We start from the raw sequence: 21,947 nt of genomic DNA on the forward strand, positions 1-21,947 counted from the left end.
CTGCAGGTCCCAAAGGAGGAGGGCTGTCTTGGGGGAGACCCACGTGGACATCGACAGCAAGGGCCGGAGGTTTTCCCTCCAACATTGGCATGAGGTGAGCCCTCCCACCCCACGGCTCTTGGAAACTGCCCTGGGAGACCCTGGCCATTGACAGAGGCTCAGACATGGGGTTAGAGTGAGTCATGAAGAATGGAAGATCTGTTTAGGGACTTCCCCTGGTGGTCCAGTGGTTAAGAATCGGTTTCGCAAAGCAGGGGATGCAGGTTCGACCCTTGGTGGAGGAAATAAGGTCCCATATGCCGCGGAGCAACCAAACCTGCGTGCTACAACTGAGACTCTGTGCCACAGCTAGAGAGAGTCCGTGCACCGGAGAGAGCGGGCCACCTGATGTCACAAAGGTCCTGCATGCTGCAGTTTAAGAAGTGGCGCCCCCGAATGAATGAATCATAAGCACGTGTTCTTTATAAAGATCTATTTAGTTTTCACTAAGACGGGAGGAGAGAACACCCTCCCCCCTCCCCTCCCTCCACACCCATAGCTGCACCTCCCTGCAGGAGGGTCCCTCGCTCTCACCCCCTCTGGCCTCCTCTTCCACAGCTCCTCCTGGACCCTCAGATCTCAGAGCTGCAAAACTTACCTCCAAGGGACCTGCACGTTACAAATGAAGAACACGAGGACAGGAGAGTCTGGAGCTGGAAAACTGGTCAGATTCCCTAGACTCCCCCAGAGCCGTCCCTGCTCCATCACACGCTTCCACAGCTCCACGGGGACCCAGGGACATTTACACATGGGGCCAAACCTGATCGAACGCACCAGCTGAATCTGGTGGGAAGCAAGGCTTCCTCTGCAATGTGGATGAATCACTTTCAGATAACTGCTGAATTAGGGTGCCTGGAAGAGGGCTTCATCCACTCAAAGACATGATTGTCTTAGACGGCTAGAGATGGCCGGGCTGGAGTAGGCAATATGACGATGCCAGTTAATTCGCTAAGGCGTGATGCATTGTATGTACAAGTTATTTCTACACAGACAAAATAGGAATGAGATTCAGCAGTAAGGAATAGCAGAATGGGGAAACTCCTTGGACATATGAAGGGAGAAGAAGGTGGAACAACTACTCTCTTCCTGGATACCAGTAAAGTGAAAGTGAAAGTGAAGTCGCTTAGTCCTGTCCGACTCTTTGAGACCCCGTGGACTGTAGCCCACCAGGCTCCTCTGTCCATGGGATTCTCCAGGCAAGAATACTGGAGTGGGTTGCCATTTCCTTCTCCAGTGGATCTTCCCAACCCAGGGATTGAACCCGGGTCTCTTGCATTGCAGACTGACGCTTTATCCTCTGAGCCACCAGGGAACTTAGGTTCAAATTACCCAGATGTTTGCATCTCTCTCTATGTGTGTGTGTATCCTTCCATCATCTATCTATCTATCTATCCATCCGTCCAGCCAACCATCATCTCTCTCTCCATCCATCTATATATACCAGATGGGGTTCCCCCACATCCTGCTTTGCTAAGAAAATCTCAGCTTTGCTTAAATAGTCACTCCTTGGGAGGTGACTGGAGGCCAGTGGGAGTATTCCCTTGCTGTAGGATCATGGGAAAGCATCGTGGTCAAAACCAGGGAGCTGAGTCCCATGGGCTCAACCCAGTCTGGTGACCCTGGGCAAACAGCCTTCCAAGGACTTCTGGAAGCTTCTCCTGGAACCTCAGCTCGACAGAGCTCCTAGGAATGTGTATTCTCTGGTTTATTTTGAGCGATAGTATTTTAATGCCAGAAAATTCCCATGTTTCCTTTAATGACTGGCATTTAAATCGGCTGCATGAAAAATAGGATTTGATTTTCTTTGGTGTCATTTCCCTGTAGTAGAGCACGGCTACAAGGAACTACAAGAGGTCAGGTTTCCACAGAACAAACTTTTTGAAAGGGGAACTCTATCCAGGGCCCCTCAGCTTGAACCCCAAGACCCACAAAAGCTGTGAAGCTACCGCATCACTTATTTGCAAAGAGGCTCTGGGGTCTCTTGAATGCTGAATATGGTAGCGAGGACAAAGAAAGAAACGGCGGCAAACACATGGTGCTAACTGTGTGCTAGGGATGGCTCTAAGCGTGCGCGCCAACTGGTGCAGTCCCCGTACGATCCCCCTGAGGCGGCTGTGATGGTTGGTCTCACCTTATAGATGAGGAAAATGAAGCCCAGAAAGGCTGAGTCACTTGCCCAAGGTCACACAGTGGTAACTGGCAGAGCTGGGACTCACACGCTGGCTGCGACTGACTTCAGAAGGAAAGGAAGTCTAAGGACTTCCCTGATTGTCCAGTGGTTAGGAATCTGCCTTGCTAAGCAAGGGTTCAATCAATCCCTAGTTGGGGATCTAAGACGTACACGTGCAGTGGAGCAACTAAACCGGGGTGGCGCGCCTGCTGAGCCCGTGAGCCATAACTAACGAGTCTGTGCACCGCATCGAAATATCCCGCAAGGCGCAACTAAGACCCAATGCAGCCAAATTAATTAATTAATTCAATAAATATATTAAAAAAAAAGAAATAATTTTTTTAAAAAAGGAAAGGAAGTCTATTCAGACTTCAAAACAGTGAAACCCAGGAGAGGCTTTTGAGGGTGTCATCCAAAGAAATGATCCCGAACCCCATTTTGAAACACCACAAGTGACTCCTCCCACCCTGGAGAGGATGATGCCCTCGGCCTTGGCAGCTCCTTCCAGCGTGGGGATCTGATGGCGAACAGGGTTCTGGTACATCCGGGTCCAGAGGTGCTGGGGGAAGATGCCCCCAGTGCCAGTGGGACCGGCGATGCTGGGCCCCCAGGGCCGGCCTGGTCCCCAAGTCCATGACAGAATCAAAGAGTCAGGGGGTGGCCCTGAGTCTCCAGGTGCCAAAAAGAAACAGGATGGGGAGATGGAGGAGGTTGGCACATCGCCAGGAAGTGCAAGCGGCCTGAGCTCCCTGGGGCCGACAGATGGGTGGCAGTGGGCTCTAGGGGCAGCCAGGGAAGCGTGGGGAGCGTGGGTCCATCCTCATCAAGGTGCAGACACTCCCCGACTGGGAAGAACTGCTGTGGGAAGTTCCAGAATTGGAGTCGGGCTCATCCTTCTGGGGCGGCGGCGGGGGAACCGCTACCCTGTGACTGAGGGGCCCTGGAGCCGGATCTGACTCTACCCCGACAACCCGTGAGCCTCAGGGCTCCTGTCTGACCTCAGCGTCCTCATCTCTGGAATGGGAGTAAAAGAACCCCAGCCCCATGGGGTATCGGGGAGATCCCACAAGGTAAGAGTCCAGGCGCCCAGCAACAGCATCCCCAGAGCGCGTGGCCCCGGCATTCTCAGCGTTTTCTAGAAGGAAGTTACGGTTTCACATGTACACACACACACACAGACACACACACACGATTTCCAGAGGGGAAATTGTTAATATTTCATGAGGTTGTGGTTAAGCCAAGAACTGAATTCGCAGCCAAGGAAATCAAATTTAAAAAGCCCAGGGGGAGCTGATGGAGAGGCACTGACAGCCTCTTCAATACCTTTTCCGAGACTCCCGTGACACCGGGGCGCTTGGCTTTAAAGGCTTTTCATCAGGATCTGAGCCTCTGCCCGCAGCAGGGGCAGGGCAGGGATGTCACCCCGCCCCTCTGTCGACTGGCCTCATCTGAGTATGCCCAAAAATGCCCAGGAGGGGGACATCTTTCTCAACAGACTCTTTTTTTTTTTTTTAACCCCAAAGGATATGTTCTGTATAGTGATACAGGACACCGTCAAACACACTGAAGAACACAAGTGTCTCCAGCAGTGCATCTTGCTGTTCAGAACTTTTTGTGGACCTCCTTGGTGGTCCAGTGATTAGGAATCCACCTGGCAATGCAGAGGAAATGGGTTCGATCCCTGGTCCAGGAAGATTCCACATGCTGCGGGGCAACTAAGCCCAGCCGCCACAACTACTGAGCCCCTGCACCCTAGAGCCTGCGATCCGCAACGGGAAGCCACCGCGGTGAGAAGCCCACGCACAGCAGCCAGAGAGCAGCTCCCTCTCGCCACAACTAGAGAAAGCCTGAGCGCAACAGCCAAGACCCAGCACAGCCAGTGGCTCCGATGTTAGAGACCGCGTGCAATGCAGGAGACCCGGGTTCGATCCCTGGGCCAGGAAGATCCCCTGGAGGAGGACGTGGCAACCCACTCCAGTACTCTTGCTGGGGAAATCCCATGGACAGAGGAGCCTGGTGGGCTACAGTCCACGGGGTCACAAAGAGTTGGACATGACTGAGCAACTAACACTTTCAGTTTTTTCAATTTTTTTTTAAACCTTTCTGTTGAAAACTATCTACTGACTCTTGATCACCCCTCTTGATAACCCCTCTTGGAAGGAATGGCCTGGGGGAGGGAAGGCGGGTCAAAATGGGAAGGAAGAACTACACAGGTGGGGAGGAATCCTTTGAGGGGAGGGGCAGCTGTTGCTCTGCAGTGATTTTTGGCTTCTCTCTTTTTCCCTTTGTGTTTTTTCCCTTTGTTTTTGAACAGCCTCATGGCTAATCAAAATCCACTGGTGGGAGAAACACCTCTTGCTCACTGATGGATGACACCCACTCTACAGGTGAAGAAACTGAGGTCCAGAAAGGGCAAGCCACCTTGCCCAGGATGACACGGCTCATTAGAGGCTGCATCACTTACACTGGTCCATGCATGGCTGGCAAAGCTGGCCCTCTCCCAGCCTCAGGGGACAAGACCAAACAGCTAGAATGAAGCCTGCCCTGAAACTGATGCCAAACAGCCCCGATCCTACCCATCCCCAACTCCTGAAGACCTCGAAGACGCAGATGAAGTTATCCCAGTGGGGAAAAAACAAACAAACAAACCCCAGACATCTACTTGAAACGATCCGGTGCTTAAATCTGGGTTTCCTAAAACGGCATGCCTGTCAGACCAGCTGAGAGCAGGGGCTGTGTCTGCTCTCACACCTTCCCAGGGCTGGAGGCGGTAATTGCTGGGTCTCCCGGGGTGTAAGAGTAAACAGGGGGCGTCTTCTTTGCAAAGTACCTCACTTAATTACACCAATAAGAACTTGAAAGCAAGCCTTGCCACAGAAAGTCAGTAATGCTGATTTAATCTAAATACAGAAACAAGAAGGTCTCTAGCAGCTCACTCTAATGATTTAACTAAGCCCACCAACATCCCTATAATGTACTCCATAAGCCTGTGGTGGTAATGAGTTACCTAATGCATTTTAAAATGTAGGAATTCAAGTGTTAACTAGGATATGGCAGATTTTATTATAACTTCGCATGGTTCTTACTACCTGTTCCCAGAAAGAGGAAAGCTGGTGCAAGGATTTCTATTTATTATTTTCCTATTTATTACTGTTATTGAGAGGTAAGCAAAAGTTATTGTGTAGGAACTTCCAAGAAAACAGCTTAAAATGGTGTCTCAGTTGAGAGAGACATCTTTTGTCTTTCTCCTCCTATCACCACCAATTTTCTTCTTGGAATATGGATGCAATGAATGGAGCATCAGCAGCCTTTTTGGATCACGAGATCTCAGGAAAAGAAGCTCGCAAAGTGGATAAAAATGAATTCTGACGAATTCCAAGGAGCTAATAGACAAGACCCCCATCTTTTGACCTTTTTCTTTTTTAATGATAAAAGCAATAATATTCCAAAAACCAACTACTGCAGCTTAAATCTTACGTCTGTTGCCTCTTACTCTGGTTGCCACTAGCCATATGCAAGTCACCTTAAATTCTCCTCTGTCTCAGTTTCCTTGTCTAAAATATGAAGATAATAAAATTATTGACCTCACAGCATTGTTATGAATTTTAAACACATGTGCCTGTATATAAGTAATAGTAAGAGCAACACGCCAGCATGTTTAAAAAAATACAGTAGACCCCAGCAGTGGTGACTTACAGAGACCATCAAACAGTTGCTGTTCCATAAATGGACTCTAGTGCTTTCTTGATTATCCCTTTTTCCCTGAGCCTGGCTTTCCATCCTTATGGCTGGTTATTGAGCTGGGCAATACGATAAATTCCCTTCCCCCAGGTTGACCGCAAGCACAAGGCCCCATCCAGCACAGCCCCCAGCCCTCAGCCACTGCATGTGTCCAGGGAGGCCAGTACCAGGAGTGTGAGTCCTGACTCTGCCGGCATCAGGATGGGCTATCCCACTGTCCACATTGTCCTCTGACAGTGCCCAGACTCAGAGACTGGCTCAGGAATTTGCAGATGATTTAGACCGCTTCATCATGGCCCCCAGCCAGGCGAGCAGGCCCACATCACCCCCCAGATGTGAGACAAACTGCTGCCTCTCACGCAGGGTCTCCCCCATCGGGACCCTCTCCAACCACCAGCCGAAGTTCCTTCTCACGAACCCCTGCCTTCAGCTCTGGGTGACAGTGGGAGCCGGGTCTCACCCTGCTAAGACCCAGACCCTCCAGGCCCAAGGATCTGGTGCCGGGCCATGTCCAGGGAGGATGTTCCCTGAGCCTCGTGGGGGGCGGCCCTGGTTGCGAAAGTCGCCGTGAGTCTGCAGGTCCTTCACTTTTGTTTACTTCTTGGGAGCGTCTTCCACGCATGGCTGGTCTGGGGAGGCCTTCGTGCCTGGAGGAACCAGCCAGACTTCTTGGGGACTGTTTTCATTTGGGTTTCTTCCCAAGAGATGCAGAGACAGCATTCAAGTGAAGAAGTCTGTTTAGCTGACAGTCCCAGGAAGCATCAGAGGATGAGTGGGGGAGAGAAAGGGGGGCAGAGGGCAGCCCATGAAGGCTGGGTCACGGGGCCACTTGGCACCCACGGGCCACCCATGGGCCACTGCTCTGCTAGAAAACTCTAGCAGCTGGCGTAGGCTAGCTGTTACTGTAGCAGAGGGAAAGGGGTATTTCCCTTATCTATCAAAGACTGTTAGTGCCGTGTGTGGGTGTGATTCCCATGGCAAAACCCCAAGAAGCTCCAGGCACAGAAGTGCTAGGGCATAGCAGACCAGGCAGCTCTCTCCTGGTCCCTGTGGGATGCTGGCTCAGGGGAAGTCGGCTGCCACGTAAGATGTCCAACAGCACTGAGACCCCTTGCCAGAGGGGCCCCGTGCTGGGGCTCCAGTCCTCAGCCAAGCGGAGTACCTGGAAGGCAGCGAGCATGGACTGGCAGGCATTAAAGTGTGCCCTCTTGTAGGTCCAAGCAGGCATCCGACTACAATCAAAAGACAGATCCCTAGTGAGACCCACCCAGCTGGGCACTTCCTGCATTCCACACCCACACAGTCATGAACAAAAGAATATGGCTGTTTTAGCCACTCTACGTCCCATGATTTGTTTCGTACCAGGAATAGATAGCCAGAGGAGACAAGAGGCTCAGATCGTAAAGAGCCTGCCTGCAATGCAGGAGACCTGGGTTCGATCCCTGGGTTGAGAAGATCACCTGGAGGAGGAAGTGGCAACCCACTATGGTATTCTTGACTGGAGCATCCCATGGACAGAGGAGCCTGGCAGGCTACGGTCCATGGGGTTGCAAAGAGTCGGACTTTCACATCACTTCAGGAATAACCAGAAAAGAAGGAACATTCCCCTGCACCATCACTCAGTATGTTCCTATGAAAAGGTATTGTGCTTGTGAGGCTATTCCATTAGCCCGGGATGATGGTAACTGACCGCACCTCTAGGAAAAACTCAGCACTGGATTCTCACTTTTGTCTTCTCCCAAGCGAAGGCTTGCTGCTCTTCCTCTGTATTTCAGACTTTGACTGCATTTGTTCACAGGAACCTGGGACAGCTCCTTGTAACGCTGAGTGGTCCCAATCTCAGCTGATTCAGACCAAGGGAAGGGAAATCCTGAAGAGCCTTCTGAGAGGGCGGATTCCTAGTTACGCTGGCCTTGAAAGGCCCACTGCTGGTACCCGGGAACCTCACAGAGGCCACCGTGCCACCCCCACTCGGGGAGGCCAGCCCGCGGGAACGCAGGTTCTGTGTCCCCGTTAAGCTGTATAATACGGATGCCATCCCCTTGACATCTTTCTTGCGCTGGGTTCCTCCCAAGAACAAATGAATGCACATCAGCTAATTTGTCATCCAGGTGTTGTTTAAAACCTGCTCGTCAGCTCCCGTCATGTCAGCAGAGCCGATGACGGGGCCTCTCCCTGGGGCCTCCCTTTGAAGAGCTGGCTGCACTGCTTCTCAGGATTCCAAGGGCAAGGCTGGGAGGTCTCGGGTGCAGACACTCTGGGGTACTGCAAGGTTTCCCCAGGGAGGTGGGGCTGGCCCGGGGACCTGGGTGCCCTGAGGGCACCGGTTTCACTGTTTCATGGAAGTTGCCCAACTAGCACTCAGCCCAGGGGAGTCTGGTGGGGGATGGGAGAGCCAGCAGGAGAAACCTGGGCTCTGCAAGGAGGCTGCATGTGGACTAGATACTCTGAGAGCCAGCACGGTGGTGTCCTCCAGGTGGAGCCCCAGTCCCCATGTCTGTAAAAACGGCGGGAGGAACAGTACTTCACAGGATTGCTTGAGACTGGGACAGGATGAAAAACACAGGCTTCTGGGCACTGAAGGCGGATTCTACAAGCTGCAGCTTTCTTTTTTTTTTTTTTTTTTTGCTGTGAACCTGGTGTCCCTTGATGACAGCTTCTGGCTCCAGGTTCCTTCAACTCAACAACCTTGAAGGAGCCGGGCCCTGACCTTGGGCTCCCTGCTCAGCTGCTTCCAACCTCAGTTTCCTCACTTGTGACTTGGAGGTCCTCCAGATCTTCTTCCTGCCCGGGGCTGACTGGGGTGATGTCAAAGGGGCCAGGACTTGGTACTCGCACTCAGAAGGCAAGCGCTGAGCTTCTGAACACTTGTCCTCCCTGGAGTTGTGGCGGGTCCCACTCTGGCTCCCTCCCAGCTCCCCTGGTCTCCCTGCTTCCTCCTCGGTTCTGCCTGCCCCTCCCCCATCCCATCCCGGCTCCCCACCCCCACCTCTGCCGAGACTCCGGGGCGGGGTGCGATCCTCTCCTGAGGGCGAGGGCGAGGCTCTCTGTGGATGTTGTCTGCACCCTCCTGGCCACCCTCGCCCTTCTCCGAAGAGATCTCTGGTCTCCTCACTCCTTGCTCTCCTCTCCAGCTCCCAACCTGCTCTTCTCTGTCCCCGGCTCACTCCCCATCTCCGAGCATCCAGCAGCTCCCAAACTACCAAGCCGCACCCTCTCCCTGCACCCGCCTCCCCTTCCGGCAGACAGCGCGGTAGCGCCTGTAGTTTGGCCAGAGGCAGGTGCGGGAAAGATGGGGCACCAGGCTCAGTACGCCCCTAGCTCCCTTCTTCGCGTGGCAGGGGAGGGACCCACCAGGGTTCAGAACCTAGCCATTGCTCATTCCTTTTGGAATAGATGATCACAATAGGAAGGTGGTCAAATTGAACCTTGATTCCATTTACGATCTGACCGTGTAATAGTAAAATTCTAACTAAAAGCAGGGAGGAGAAATTCCTAAGAAGAAAGAGTTTAAATGACCGATAAGCCCATTGTGTCTGGCACTGCCAGTGGACCAGTTGGAGCGTAGAGATGTGCACTGTTTGCAGTCCAGGTTGGAAAGAGAAAAGGCAGCCAGTGGCTTATTGAACGGCCCCTCCGAAGCCGAGCTTGCTCACTGGGAACATCACTTTGGAATCTCCCACACTTCCCGCTCTGGGAACCTCAGTGGGGAGGGTATAGCATCATGGCATCGCAGTGTTAATAGTGACCTGCAGACCCCAAGCCTTTTGGAGCAGGCTCTGTTATTAGAGCCCTCACTTACAGAAAGCCCTCAGATTCAGAGCTCAGCTCGGGGTGCCAGAGCCAGGAGTGGCCAGATTCAAAGTTGCAGAAAACCGGAAACCAGGGCACAGACCCCTCCGTTAAATGCCATCAGGCAGCCCCTGCTTTCCTCAGCTTCATTCCAATGCACTCATGTTCGGAGGGCACCACAGCCAGCAAGAGCGGCACGTGTGGGAGAAAGGCCAGTTCTCCGCAGAAGGAATAGAAATGCCCCATTTTCATAAAGAAATCATGGGTGGATGTAGAGCCTCCATTCTAAGTCGACGGCGCTTGAAAATGGGGCAACAAACATTCCCTGTTTTTGTAATAAGGGGACAAAAGAGCAACATTGCAAATATTGTTTATTTTTTCCTAGGTAAATTAAACCAGATGGGTTTCTGGGGGGTGGAAGGGAATTATGTGCAACCGGGGAGACGTGCAGCCTTCCGCTGCCAGGATCTGGCATGGTACCTGCCTCAGGAGGAGTACAGGACAGGAGGAGTTCCTGCAAGAACCTTTAGATCAGTGCCCACCTCCCTCGGAGCCAGCGTTAATACTAGTGGTGGCCTTACAACAGTCACGCTTGTAAGCGTGGTGTGTGAACTACTGAAATTCGATTTCCCTGCCTTTGCTTGCAGACTGTGCTGGGTCTGCTCCTTCCCTGGGCGGTGCAGTAGCTTTGGCGGGAACTGTGCTTGCTCCCCTGGAACTTGGCAAATGCCCCACCCCCATGCCTGGGTCTTAAAGAATCCAATTTGGAAGGTGGGGGTGGGGGTGGCCTCCCAAGTGTCACTGCTGTTCCCCCAGTGAAACGGGCAGAGCCACAAAAGGGCAGATGCAAGCCCGGACTCTCTGCTCTCCTTCCTCCCCTCTCCCGGGCAGCATCCGTGCAGGACTGCAGGAGTTTTAGGATAAAGAGCCACGTTCACGAAAGGGCAAAGATGCATGTCAACTCCGCCAAAATATCTCTGCCTCAAAGCCCCTCCTCAAGCCTGCGGAGCCCCTGAAGCACCTCTATGCATCTCTACCCGCTCCCTCCTGGAAGCTGTGCTGTACAGGGAAGCAGGCGCTCTGACCCTCAGGAGTGAGGCCAGGTGGCCCTGGAGAGAGCTGAGGTTTAAACCAGTTTTCCACTCTCTGGCCATGAAAAATTATATTGCAGAAAAATACTGAAAGGCGAAGAAGGTCTTCAAGCGATCAGAGAAAGAAAGCTGTAAAAACACACCTGCACAATTCCATCCTGTTTTCCTGAGGACACGAGAAAATAAATAACTGGTAACAATAGCTGATGTTGCCTGGGTGCCGGCTGGACACCAGGGACTGCTCTGCGCTGGGCGGATGTGTGTGCAACTTACAGACCAAAATCCCTAAATGCTAAAAGTGAGTCTCTCTAGGTGGTGGCAGCTTTGTGTGTTTTAAAAATCCCCTTATTGTATATTTTCCAGATATCCTACGAAAAATGCATGCTACGTTTGTAAACCATTTCTCTAAATTCTTCCTTAAGAAAAGTGAAAAGCTGTTTTAAGCAGCCTTTTACATGGAGGTGCTAGTAAGAGGCGGGCTTCCTCCCTCCTCAGCACTAGCTGGGGTCCCCTCGGTTCTGTTATCTCCAGGGGACTGGATTGGATTGGTTTCAGGGTTTCCTGGAGTAGCTTAGCAGGCTTCCCCTGCAATGCAGGAGACTTGGGTTTGATCCCTGGGTCAGGAAGTTCCCCTGGAGGAGGGCAGGGCAACCACTCCAGTATTCTTGCCTGGGAAATCCCATGGACAGAGGAGCCTGGCCAGCTACAGTCCATGGGAACTCAAAGACATGACTAAGTGACTGAGCACGCGTGCACTGCGTAGCTTAGCGGAGGCCTTTGCATATACCAGATGATCAGTGAACGAGATTAAACAACACTTCTCAAAAGCATGTTTCAGTGAGCCTCCCCACACACATCAAAGTCCAACAAAAACTCCTCTGGACCCTCAGAACAGGTGGCCTCCCCTCCCAACTCTGAGAAGATTTTGCCTCTCAGCACAGTATCTGTTCAGTGAGGATCAGGCAGATGAGGGCAGACAGGACATGGACACCCTCTGGAAGCAGGTCCTGAGCCAGACGCAGTGCAAGCCCCAGCTGCGTGATCAGAACCTTCTGGAAGGAGAGCTAGCGTGAGGTGGCCAGGAAGCTCAAGCCAGGCAGCCAGGGTGGGATGGAGCAGGTCTGCAGCCCACCCTTGCTTGTCACAATCTGCTTCCTCCTCTGTCTGTCCTAATGGTAGACAAATTCAGCTCGAGAAATGCCCAATTCCACCAAATAATTACACTGTTGTTGTTGTTTTACTGAATTAGTCAATCAGTTTAATTAAAGCCGACAGGCTAATAGCCCCTTGTGGCCAGGACTACCGCCAGCCTGCCTGGGTCCTAAGCCTGTATCTCAGCAAAACAGAGCTCCACCTGGGGGAGGGGCGAGCCTTGGTTTAAGAATGTTATCATTTCTTTTCTTTTCTTTTTTTTTTTTTAAGGCAAAACTATTTGGTCAACAGCAAAATCAATTGATAAAAAACCCTTCCCATGTATCCTATAAACTCTCCCTTCTGCAGATTCTGAGGGTCTGAGTTTGGGAAACATCTTATTAAAAAACAAAAGCACGCACTGAGTGCAAAGAGGAGGGTGTTTCGTCGCCAGGGTTATGAGCACGCGTGGCGAGGTGTGCGTTTCGCATGAAATCCGTGACTCTTCTCCACAAACTCTGTTCCAGGAGTTCGATACAAGTCTCAGGTGGAATCACCGCCGTGCCTGGCATGACAAGACCTTATATTGACAGCAATGTAATGCCAGGGAGTTTTAAGTGCATTGCTAACCTCAGACTTCTTGTGACGTCTCCGGACAGGCGTTGGAAGTCCGGAGGGGAAAGGACTGAACAAGCAGAATTACGAAGCACCTTCTGTGTGTGCCCTCTTGGATGCTCATGGTATTCAGACCCCACCCTAGTTCATCCCTCTCTCCATCTGCTCCACCCAGAACCCAAGGAACCCAGGCAGATCAACACTATGTCACAGATTCGGGATATTCTGATGACTGGTATTAATGGTTACACTTCGAGGTCAACCTGCAATGCAGGTTGAGCATCTCCCTGCAATGCAGCACACCTGGGTCCAATCCCTGGGTCGGGAACATCCCCTGGAGAAGGGAATGGCTACCCACTCTAGTATTCTTGCCTGGAGAATCCCATGAATGGAAGAGCCTGGCAGGCTACAGTCTATGGGGTCACACATCGATGGGGTCGGACACAGCTGAGCAACTAACGCTTTTCGAGGTCGAGAATGTAACAGAAAAGATTTGGCCCCTGGAAGTGAGGTCTGTACCCTGGTTCCACCACCACTGACCTCGGACAAGACACATCAGCCAGGACTAGAGGGTTCTTGGCAGCTTTTTTTTTTTTTTTGGCAACCCCTTCAATTTTGTGCCCCAGGCCAGGATCTCATTTCCTTCACCCCGTAAATAATCATGGTCACCCCTCTGGACGGCAGTGTTCCCAGAAACCCAGGTTTGAGGGACCTTGCCAGCAGGCCCTCACACACATGCACAGACTCACACACTGACCAGGGCCGAGTCTCAGAGATCCCTGCCCTCGGAGCCAAACAGTTTAACTAGGGAGACAGGGACACGGTGGGAAGGGTGAAACCTCGGGATGGGAAAGCGTCCCAAGGGTGTGAATTACAAGGACGGAGCACTGGAGGGCTCAGCGAGGGGCCGAGACTGCCTGGGCCTCAGAAACTCCCAAGAGGTGGAGAGAGAAAGCACGGATCTGAGAAAACTCTGACAAAATTATCCACTTAAACAAATCTCCGTGAGCTGCCATTTATGCTATGAAGGCAAGATCCAGGACTGACTGACAAGGTTCTCAGGAGGATTCTGGAAAACTGACAGCCCTCCTTTCAAGGGGCATTTCTCTTTCCTCTCTGGCTGACATACTCTGAGACACACAGCCGCACGTAGGCACTCACCAACCAGCATCTCCGCTGGCTTCACTGCACCCCCAGAACAACCGCCACACCACCCCCTGCCTCAGAACCTGCCCCTGCTTGCTGGGCTGAGTGGCTGGCCTGCACACGCCTCTTTCTTAGGTGGGCTTGCTGGCGGTCCTTGGGCAGCTCCTTCTAACCGTGGGTCATCTCCGCTCGCTCCTCACCCACATCTGCAAAGGTGCAGGGTCGGGTGTGTCTGCAGGACTCTGGGGTCTCACTGGTGGTGGTGGGGAACCCTGAACTCCTCCAGAGAATTCTTCAACCCTTCTCAATCCCTCCCACCTGAGAGCAAGCCCCCCAAATCCAATCAATTAACGACCCCAGAAAGTCAATCCTTTTAAATGAAGACTAGATGTGAGTGCCTGATCACCCAGCCTGAGCACGGGCTGGTTAAAGCTGCTCACTGCAGGTCTGCAGGAAGGAACCCCCAGGCAGATGAAAACTATCACGGAGTATTGTATGTGTTGACATGAAAATATGTCCCTGATGTGTGTTGTTAGGTTGGAAAAAAAAAAAAATTAGACTCCAAACTGAACTGGAAAAAAAAAATTCAGGTTTCAATGTGATTCCACTAGCTCTTAAAAGGGTGTGTTATGGGAATGTTTATATAGAGAGGTCTCAGGGTTGGGAGACACCAAATGCTGACTTTAGTCACTTAGGGTGAGATATTGGGAGGAGGCATTCTTTTACACATTTCTTTTGTATTTCTTTTGTAGTGATTAGATTTTCTACATGAGTATGAGTTTTTTTCATAATAATAGTAATTTAGAAGCAGCAAAGCTATTTTCATTTAACACTTTTGCTGAATTACAAGATGCCTGATTTTCTAGGTGAATCTGTTGAGACAGAAGGCAGGCTGTGGGTGCCCAGGGCTCGGGGGAGGAGGGACAGGGAGAAACTGCTGAATGGGTCTGGGGGTTTCCTTTGGAGGAATGAAATATTTTGGAGCTAGATAGAGGTGGTGATTTCATGATACTGTAAATGTACTAAATGCTACTGAGTCACCCACTTTAAAGGGGTGAATTTCTGTTATGTGGATTTGGGAGTGGGTGGGAAAAATGCTCTTTTGTGAAATAAACCACCTAATGAAGTTATCTGTTTATCTCCAGGTTGTATATTTAATAATTTCTTTGATGTGGGTAAGGTAATGTAGGTCAGAAGAAGGGTTTGTCCTGAGGCAGGGGGCCCTACTGTTGTCTAAACCACGGGAAGGGGCCGTGAGTGAGTGGACTGAGCTAAGTCATCGCCAAGATTCCTTTCAGTTCAAAAAATAGTGTTCTGAAGAATGGAACCTCTCTACCCACAACGTTGGGTCATTTTTTTATAGACTGTACAGGTCTTAACACAAAAGTTCTAGCCTGACATCCACTCATCCATGCAAACTAGGCCTTCTAGAACCTTCTCTCTCTTCCTCTGTCTTTCCATATCATATTGATATGATTTACATAATAAAAAGGAGCAAATCACCACGTGAAAATATGAAATGGGGAAAAATATCAGTTAAAACTGAATACTGGGATCCTACGAGTGGACTCGTTAGAACACACCGCAAAGGGATGGAACCTGCATGGCAGCAGGTCGTAAATTCAACCCATGTTCAGGTAGCATGTTAACCCCCAGATCACATGCCCTGGTCCCCCTCCCCTCCCCGGGGAGGTTCAGCAGGGACTGAAATTCCAGCATGCGATGGATGGACAGACCCTAGGAGCAGACCCTGCCCACACTTGCCCAGCCTCCGAGGTGACCGGCCTCACCGACCCACAGTACCGCACGTCCACACCCGCCATCTTCTGATGTCACCGGTGAGGAACACAGACCAGGCTCTGGCCACACTCGGCGGGGATGACTCATCACCATTTCAGCAAATGCGCCAGGGGGTGGGGTAGGGAGGGGTCCCAGGCCCACAACGGGCAGCTGGACGGTGACAGGGATGGTGGGGGTCAGATGGCTCATCGGCGGTGGTCCTCATTTCCTGGGAACCCCAGGAACAGCCTACCCCCAGAGAGCCTCCGGAGCACTTTCTCTTTCTTCCCAATTCCCCCCTCCATCCCCATCTCTCTCCGGCCCTCTCCCCCTCCCGCTCCCCCTGAGGAGGTCCAGCTGGAGAGAGACAGCTCTGAGTTCAGTTGGTGCAGACAGGACTAAAGTAAACAGACTGGTCACCGGGCAGGCAGTTAGCAGCCTTTGGACAGATGATCAGCATTGGGCTGGTGGCGGACCACACACACGAAGCCCCCTCGGACCACACAGGCGTCGGCGGCCCGGTCTGCCTCCCCACACGCACGCACGCAGGCCCGGCCTCTGCTCACCGCAGGCCCTCTGCGCCCCTGGAGGCTGGAGAAGCATCTAGACACCCGTGGGTAGCGGGGCGGCCCTCTGACAGGCCTCAGTATCCCTGCCTGCGAGCCGGGGAGAAAACAGCCACCACTGTGCAGGGATCCCTGGGACCCTCAGAGCCCCTCAGGCCATGGCCTGCACCCTCCGGAGGCGCTGCACACCAGCCCAGGGCTGGCCACACCTTTCCTGCCCAGAGATGGTCCAGGAGGCCATCACCAACAGGAGGAAGCCCTGGGTCCCCCCAAGCCACTCTCCCAGCCTGCAGCCCAAGGTGTTCAGTAGCCGGGGGACAGTTCGGTGTCTGCCTCCTAACTATTCAACCCCTCCCTTCACCACCACCACCCTCCCCTCAGCCCACCCCCGGGTCCCTGGATGCTGCCCTAATGAGGCGTCAGTGCCCTGGAAGGGGCCCACCTCCTGACTCACCCGGCTTATCACATAGGGATGCTGCCCCCGGCGGGGGGCGGTGATGAAGGGGGTGCAGGCTGGTCTCCGTCCTGGTGACACCCCAGGCCCCACTCCAGGGTGGGGTGAGTGGCCTCGGGCCGCCCCGGCCCCACCTGCACACGGCGGTGCTGAGCGAGGCCATCTGTCTTCATTACGCAGGTTTATTTGGGGAGGTGAGTGGGGGGGGGGGGTGCTGTCCTGGTGGAGAGGACGCTTGATCTATCGGCAGTCGTGCTTTGAAGACCCCCATCCAGGCTGCGGTTCTGCAGAGCATGGCGGATGGTGGTCGCCCCCTGCATTAAGCAGGGGGGTTCGGTTCTGGGGCTCAGGCAGCCCTCCCTGGGAGAATCAGGTGTGAGCCGAGGCTTTGAACTTCATATTGCTGCCTGTTCCATCTCTTTCCACTAGCTAGTCCATTTTTACTGAGCCCCTACTATGCGGGTCACTGGCCCGGGCTCCGAGGATGCGCTGACTCCAAGGATGGAAGCCTCGACCTGCAGGAGAAGCAGAGAAGAAGCAGGTGTACATAAGGCTCTCAGAGAATGAGGAGAAGACCCCAGATAACCAGACAGGACGGTGGGGTGGAGAGCCAGAGGTCAGAGCAGCTCTGGCCGGGGCTCCAAACTCCACACTTGTGGGGAATGCCATCCAGACATTGTCCACCTGCCTGGTGTACCAGTCCTCAGTCTCCCCACCTGGAAAATGGGCCTACAGTTGCTTTCAGGGTTGAATGAGGTCACTCACTCAGGCCCAGCCCCAGTGAGATCTGTTCCCGTGGGAGACACGCCTTGTTTAATCTGCAGATGGAGAAAAATGCATACTGGAGATGCTCTGCTGTCTGTGGCAGGGAGGGGAGGCCAGGTCCCCTTCCTTGAGGTTCCTCCTACCACTTTGCCCTGTTCCGTGGGAGGGTATTTGGTTATTAGTGAATAACTATAAGGGTGAGAAAGGCTGCAAGGAGATCCAACCAGTCCATTCTGAAGGAGATCAGCTCTGGGATTCCTTTGGAAGGAATTATGCTAAAGCTGAAACTCCAGTACTTTGGCCACCTCATGCGAAGAGTCGACTCATTAGAAAAGACTCTGATGCTGGCGGAGATTGGGGGCAGGAGGAGAAAGGGATGACCAAGGATGAGATGGCTGGATGGCATCACTGACTCGATGGGCGTGAGTCTGAATGAACTCCGGGAGTTGGTGATGGACAGGGAGGCCTGGCGTGCTGCGATTCATGAGGTCTCAAAGAGCTGGACACAACTGATCGACTGAACTGAACTGAACTGAACTGAAGAAAGGCTTTCTAAAGAGGAGAGACCCTGAAATGTCTGTCCTGCTCAAACAGGTCTTGCTGTGCCTTGCAAATGTAAACAGGGATGCAAGCCACATTGACATTAGGACAGAGAAATGACCTGGCTGGAAAGGAAGGAATTCCTGGGAGCTCCTTCAAGAAATGGGAGGCGACTGTTGCCTTCTTTCAGAGGCCTCCACTCACTTGAACTTCTGGACCCCGCCCTCTGTGTGGGTGTGATATGGGCAAGGTACTGCTCTCCGGGAACCTCAGTTTGCTGCCCCGTGCAATGGGCCTACAGCCCTGTCCCCAGGAGGGCTGTGAGCAGGCACCTGGCCCACAGCAGGCGAGCGGTACACCTGCCTCTCTCCCCTCTTCCTTCTCCTTCCCACGTCTCCCCATCCATGCCTTTTCCGTTTTTTTGTTAATTCACTAACTTAAAAACTGGAGAAACAACCAGGGAGGACGCAGAAAGCAGCCACTGCAAATGGAGCATGTGAGCTTGACCCGTGTGCCCGGGGAAGCAGGGCCAGAAGCAGACGGGGCCCTGCTTTCTCCCGCGTTTCCCGGACCTGGGGGTGGGTGCTGCCTGAGCCCCTCCTCAGGGGCAGGCGGGAGTCCCCAGCATGCATGACCTGTCTGCGTACAGCGGTCACGCAGTCCCATAGCCAGACAGAGGGCCACCCACACTTGGTCGTCATGGTCTCTGCTGCAAGGTTTGAGGTCCCACCAGACAGACAGACAGACAGACGGACAGACAGACAGACGGACAGACAGACAGAGCCAGCAATCCCCCCGCGTCACCCCGCCCCCGCCCCGCCCCGCCGCGTGCCCCCCACGGGAACCACACCTGCCTGTCAGGGCCCAGGGCAAGCACAACACAGACCCTCCGGCTGGGAGGCAGTCTGACTCCCGCTGAGAAACACGGAGGTCACGCCCCGGGGCTCTCCCTCTGCCCTCTCCTCACCAGGGGGAATCTGACAACAGCCTTGTTATTTATGCAGCTTAATGCGATCCAGAGGCGGCTGCCCGTGCAGGCCCAGGGAAAGCAGTTCAGCCCCACAGAAGCCGGTTTCACTTGCTGCGTGGTGAGCCTGACATCCGGGAGAGGACCAGGAGGAGGGTTCCTGCGGTGGACGGCCCTCCGATGGACGGTGAGGCCCCCCAGGCCGACAGGATTCCCTGGGCACAGTCTCCACGCAGCCTCCCTCCCGGGCGTGCAGTAAACATTCCCTGATTAATTCCCGCCCTCCCGGGAGAGGCATCTGAGCGGGGGCCTCCGTGTTGCTGGCTTCTAGCACGCCGGAGGCTGGGAGTGTAAGCTCTCACAAACTGGTGGTCTTTCTGGGAGAGAAGCTAAGTTGGGTTTGGGCTTTTTTTTTTTTTGAAGGTAAGTTGTTTTTTTTTTTTTCTCCCCAAAGGTTTATCCTCTCCAGAGACTCAAGGACTCATGCAATCCCCATGGAATAATCGTTTGACCAGTGATGCTCTTTTGGTTTCCTATGTGCTATGCTTGAGGTCTCTATGGAAAGACACAGCCACTGTGCCACACCAGGCCTGTGTCACGCACCCTCCACTGTCCGGGCCTGTGATCTCCCGTGGGTCACTTGGTGTCCCCATCACTGGTAAACGGGAATGGAGCTGGGACTTAGCTGCCCCGGGTGTGGGCTAACTAGAGGTGAGAAGCAGATGACCAGCAGAGCCTGACACGGCTTCGTGTTCTGGTGACTCACGTCTTCATCTTCTCCCTTCCCCAGAGTTAGAGCCCGTGTAGTGAAGGGATTACACAAGACGATGGAATCGCCAGGCCTGGGTTCAAATCCCAGCTCAGCCCCTCGCCCACTGTGTGACCTGGGGCAAGTCACCTAACTGCTCTGTGTGCCTTGAAACAGCGTGGCGAAAATAACGATAATGCAAAAAGAAAGCCCTACCGAAGTCGCTTTGTGATAAATCCTGTTTTAGGGTATTTTTGTCATAGGTAGGTGTTTTTCTGTCTTTCATCAGAGAACGGCTCTGAGACCTGCTCATCTTGGAAACGCACAAGCTGGGAGGTTCTGCTGTGGGCGACGGGGACCAAGCTGTTCCTGTGCACTCAGGGCCCCCCAGCCCCCGTGACCATCAAAGGGCCTCTGTGTGTGCACGTGTGGTGTGGATGTTAGGGCACACGTGGTGAGGGGTCAACTCCAGGCCGTGGGTTTCAGCTGGTGTCTGCACCAGCACCCATCCTGCGCTGCATCCTGGAATGAGGTCCGTCCTGCACCCGCGGCTCCGGCTGTATTGATCAGCCACGTGATCTCGGCTGCCAGGGCTCTGTGGGGCCGCGTATTTTACAAGCTTCCCACAAGCGTCTGTTGCTTCCTGCCTGTGCAGAGGCTGGGCTTTCTGCCTTTTGTTCCCTGCACTGTCCTCTGGGAGGGAACAGGCTGGAACGTAGGAAGAGCACAACGCGTAACTGCGAACGAATGAATGGAAAACGAAACGGGCCTTACGAAGAGGACACTTCCCAGGAGGTTTTGTAGCGCATATTTTGGACAGATCACTTCTGTGTTGCGTGTGTGTGTGTGTTTTTAGCTCAGAGTAACCTATGACTCTGAGTGTAATTTGCTCAAAGCAATTCTGGAATAGAAACGTGATGCCGTGTGTCGTTGCAGTGTTTTAATTTTTCTAATGATTTTACATCTATGTTGTCTTTCAATCACCTTTGAAATCCCATGTGGTAAGTAGAATGACGGGATTCGTTTTCCCAGCATCTGGCGTAAGCCCAGAGGTCCCTGAAAGTTGTCATCAATTGTCTGGGGTGGCCATGACCAGCGTCCACACACTAAGGGGGTAACAGCAGTTTCCATGGTTCCCTCTCTTTTTTTGGAGGGGGCAGGCCTCGCCGTGTGGCATCTGACCAGGGCTCAAACCCAGGCCCCCTGCTTTGGGGGTGTGGAGTCTTACCCACTGGACCAAAAGGGAAGTTCCTGGGTTCTCTCTTTTGATGTCCCAGTCCTACTCTGATTTCCTGAATGACCCCAATAAAGTGGGTCTGTCCTCCTTTTCTCCCTCAGGTGGCCTCTGTCTCTCTGCGTCCTGTCCCTCTGCTTGATGGTGCCCTGGTGTCCCCTTCCGTGTCTCTGTCCCCCTGGGTCCCTCCCCTCGAGGGGAGCCAGGAGCCCAGCGCACTGCTCACACCCGTGCAGCCTCCCACGCTTGCCGCGTGTTTCCTGGGAATTTCATGCTGGGCCGAGCAGGGGCCCGGGTCTTCTCTGCTCCTGGCGCTGCTGCCTCTGCTTCCTGTTTACTTCTGAGGGAGGCTGGGGACCGCGGGCTCTGCGGCCAGCCCTGTGGTCCGGAGTGGGCCAGGGCCGCACGAGGGGTTATCAGCTCATCAGCCAGATAGGCCGGAGGGCTCTGCTGTCCATCAACTGTCTTCCGTCCCCACAAATTCCCTGTCCTGGAATGTCATCTTCCTAGATGGATCAGGCCAGATATGGGAGCCTAGAGAGTTCCTGCAGGGCTCGGCCAGTTATTTCACTTTTATTTTCAAAATTAGGACATAGCTACTCTTTTAAAGCTCTAATAATAAGTGTTTCTTATTAAAAATTGCCAAAAAAATCATCAAAATATAAAGAAAAAAGTAATGGTCACCCCAAACCTCATCACCCAGGATAATGGTAACACTGCATTAAACGTTTGTCTATGCAAATGATACCCAGAGAGATCCACGTGTGCTATTTGAGAAAAGTGGGGTCACTTCACACGTGCTGCAGCCGACCCGCTTCCCTTTTTAGCTCGACAGCGCGGCACGGATGCGCTTTCATGTCAGGAAGTACAGGTCCACGTCAGACACAGACACACAGTTCAGACACCCAGAACAGCGCACAGTTCTACCGTGTCCCACAGGCCCCAGTGCTGCTGCTCAGACTTTTCCCAAGTTTTGTTGATGTACATTATAAACCACACTGCAGTGGACATTTGGTGCACTGAGTATTTGCCTGAGTATTTCCTCGGGTCAACTCCTAGCGGTGGGTAACGAACGCAAGGCTTTCATGCTGGAAATATGAATGTGCCTGAGCAAGCCACCCACAAACAAGGAATCATCAGTTTTCCTTCCACAAACCAGGGCCCCAGTT

General features: G+C 53.1%; 1 long non-coding RNA gene across 1 annotated transcript in view; it reads right to left on the reverse strand.

Moving 5' to 3' along the window:
• Positions 1-21,947, reverse strand: part of LOC138419720 (uncharacterized) — a 386,183-nt gene that overhangs the window by 170,788 nt on the left and 193,448 nt on the right. Inside the window, exon 2 of the long non-coding RNA XR_011249042.1 lies at positions 16,525-17,039. This is a non-coding gene — a long non-coding RNA (uncharacterized lncRNA). The remainder of the gene's footprint in view (positions 1-16,524; positions 17,040-21,947) is intronic.

This window comes from Ovis canadensis, chromosome 14, assembly GCF_042477335.2.
Source record: "Ovis canadensis isolate MfBH-ARS-UI-01 breed Bighorn chromosome 14, ARS-UI_OviCan_v2, whole genome shotgun sequence".
In the NCBI taxonomy this organism is placed as follows: Eukaryota; Metazoa; Chordata; class Mammalia; order Artiodactyla; family Bovidae; genus Ovis; species Ovis canadensis.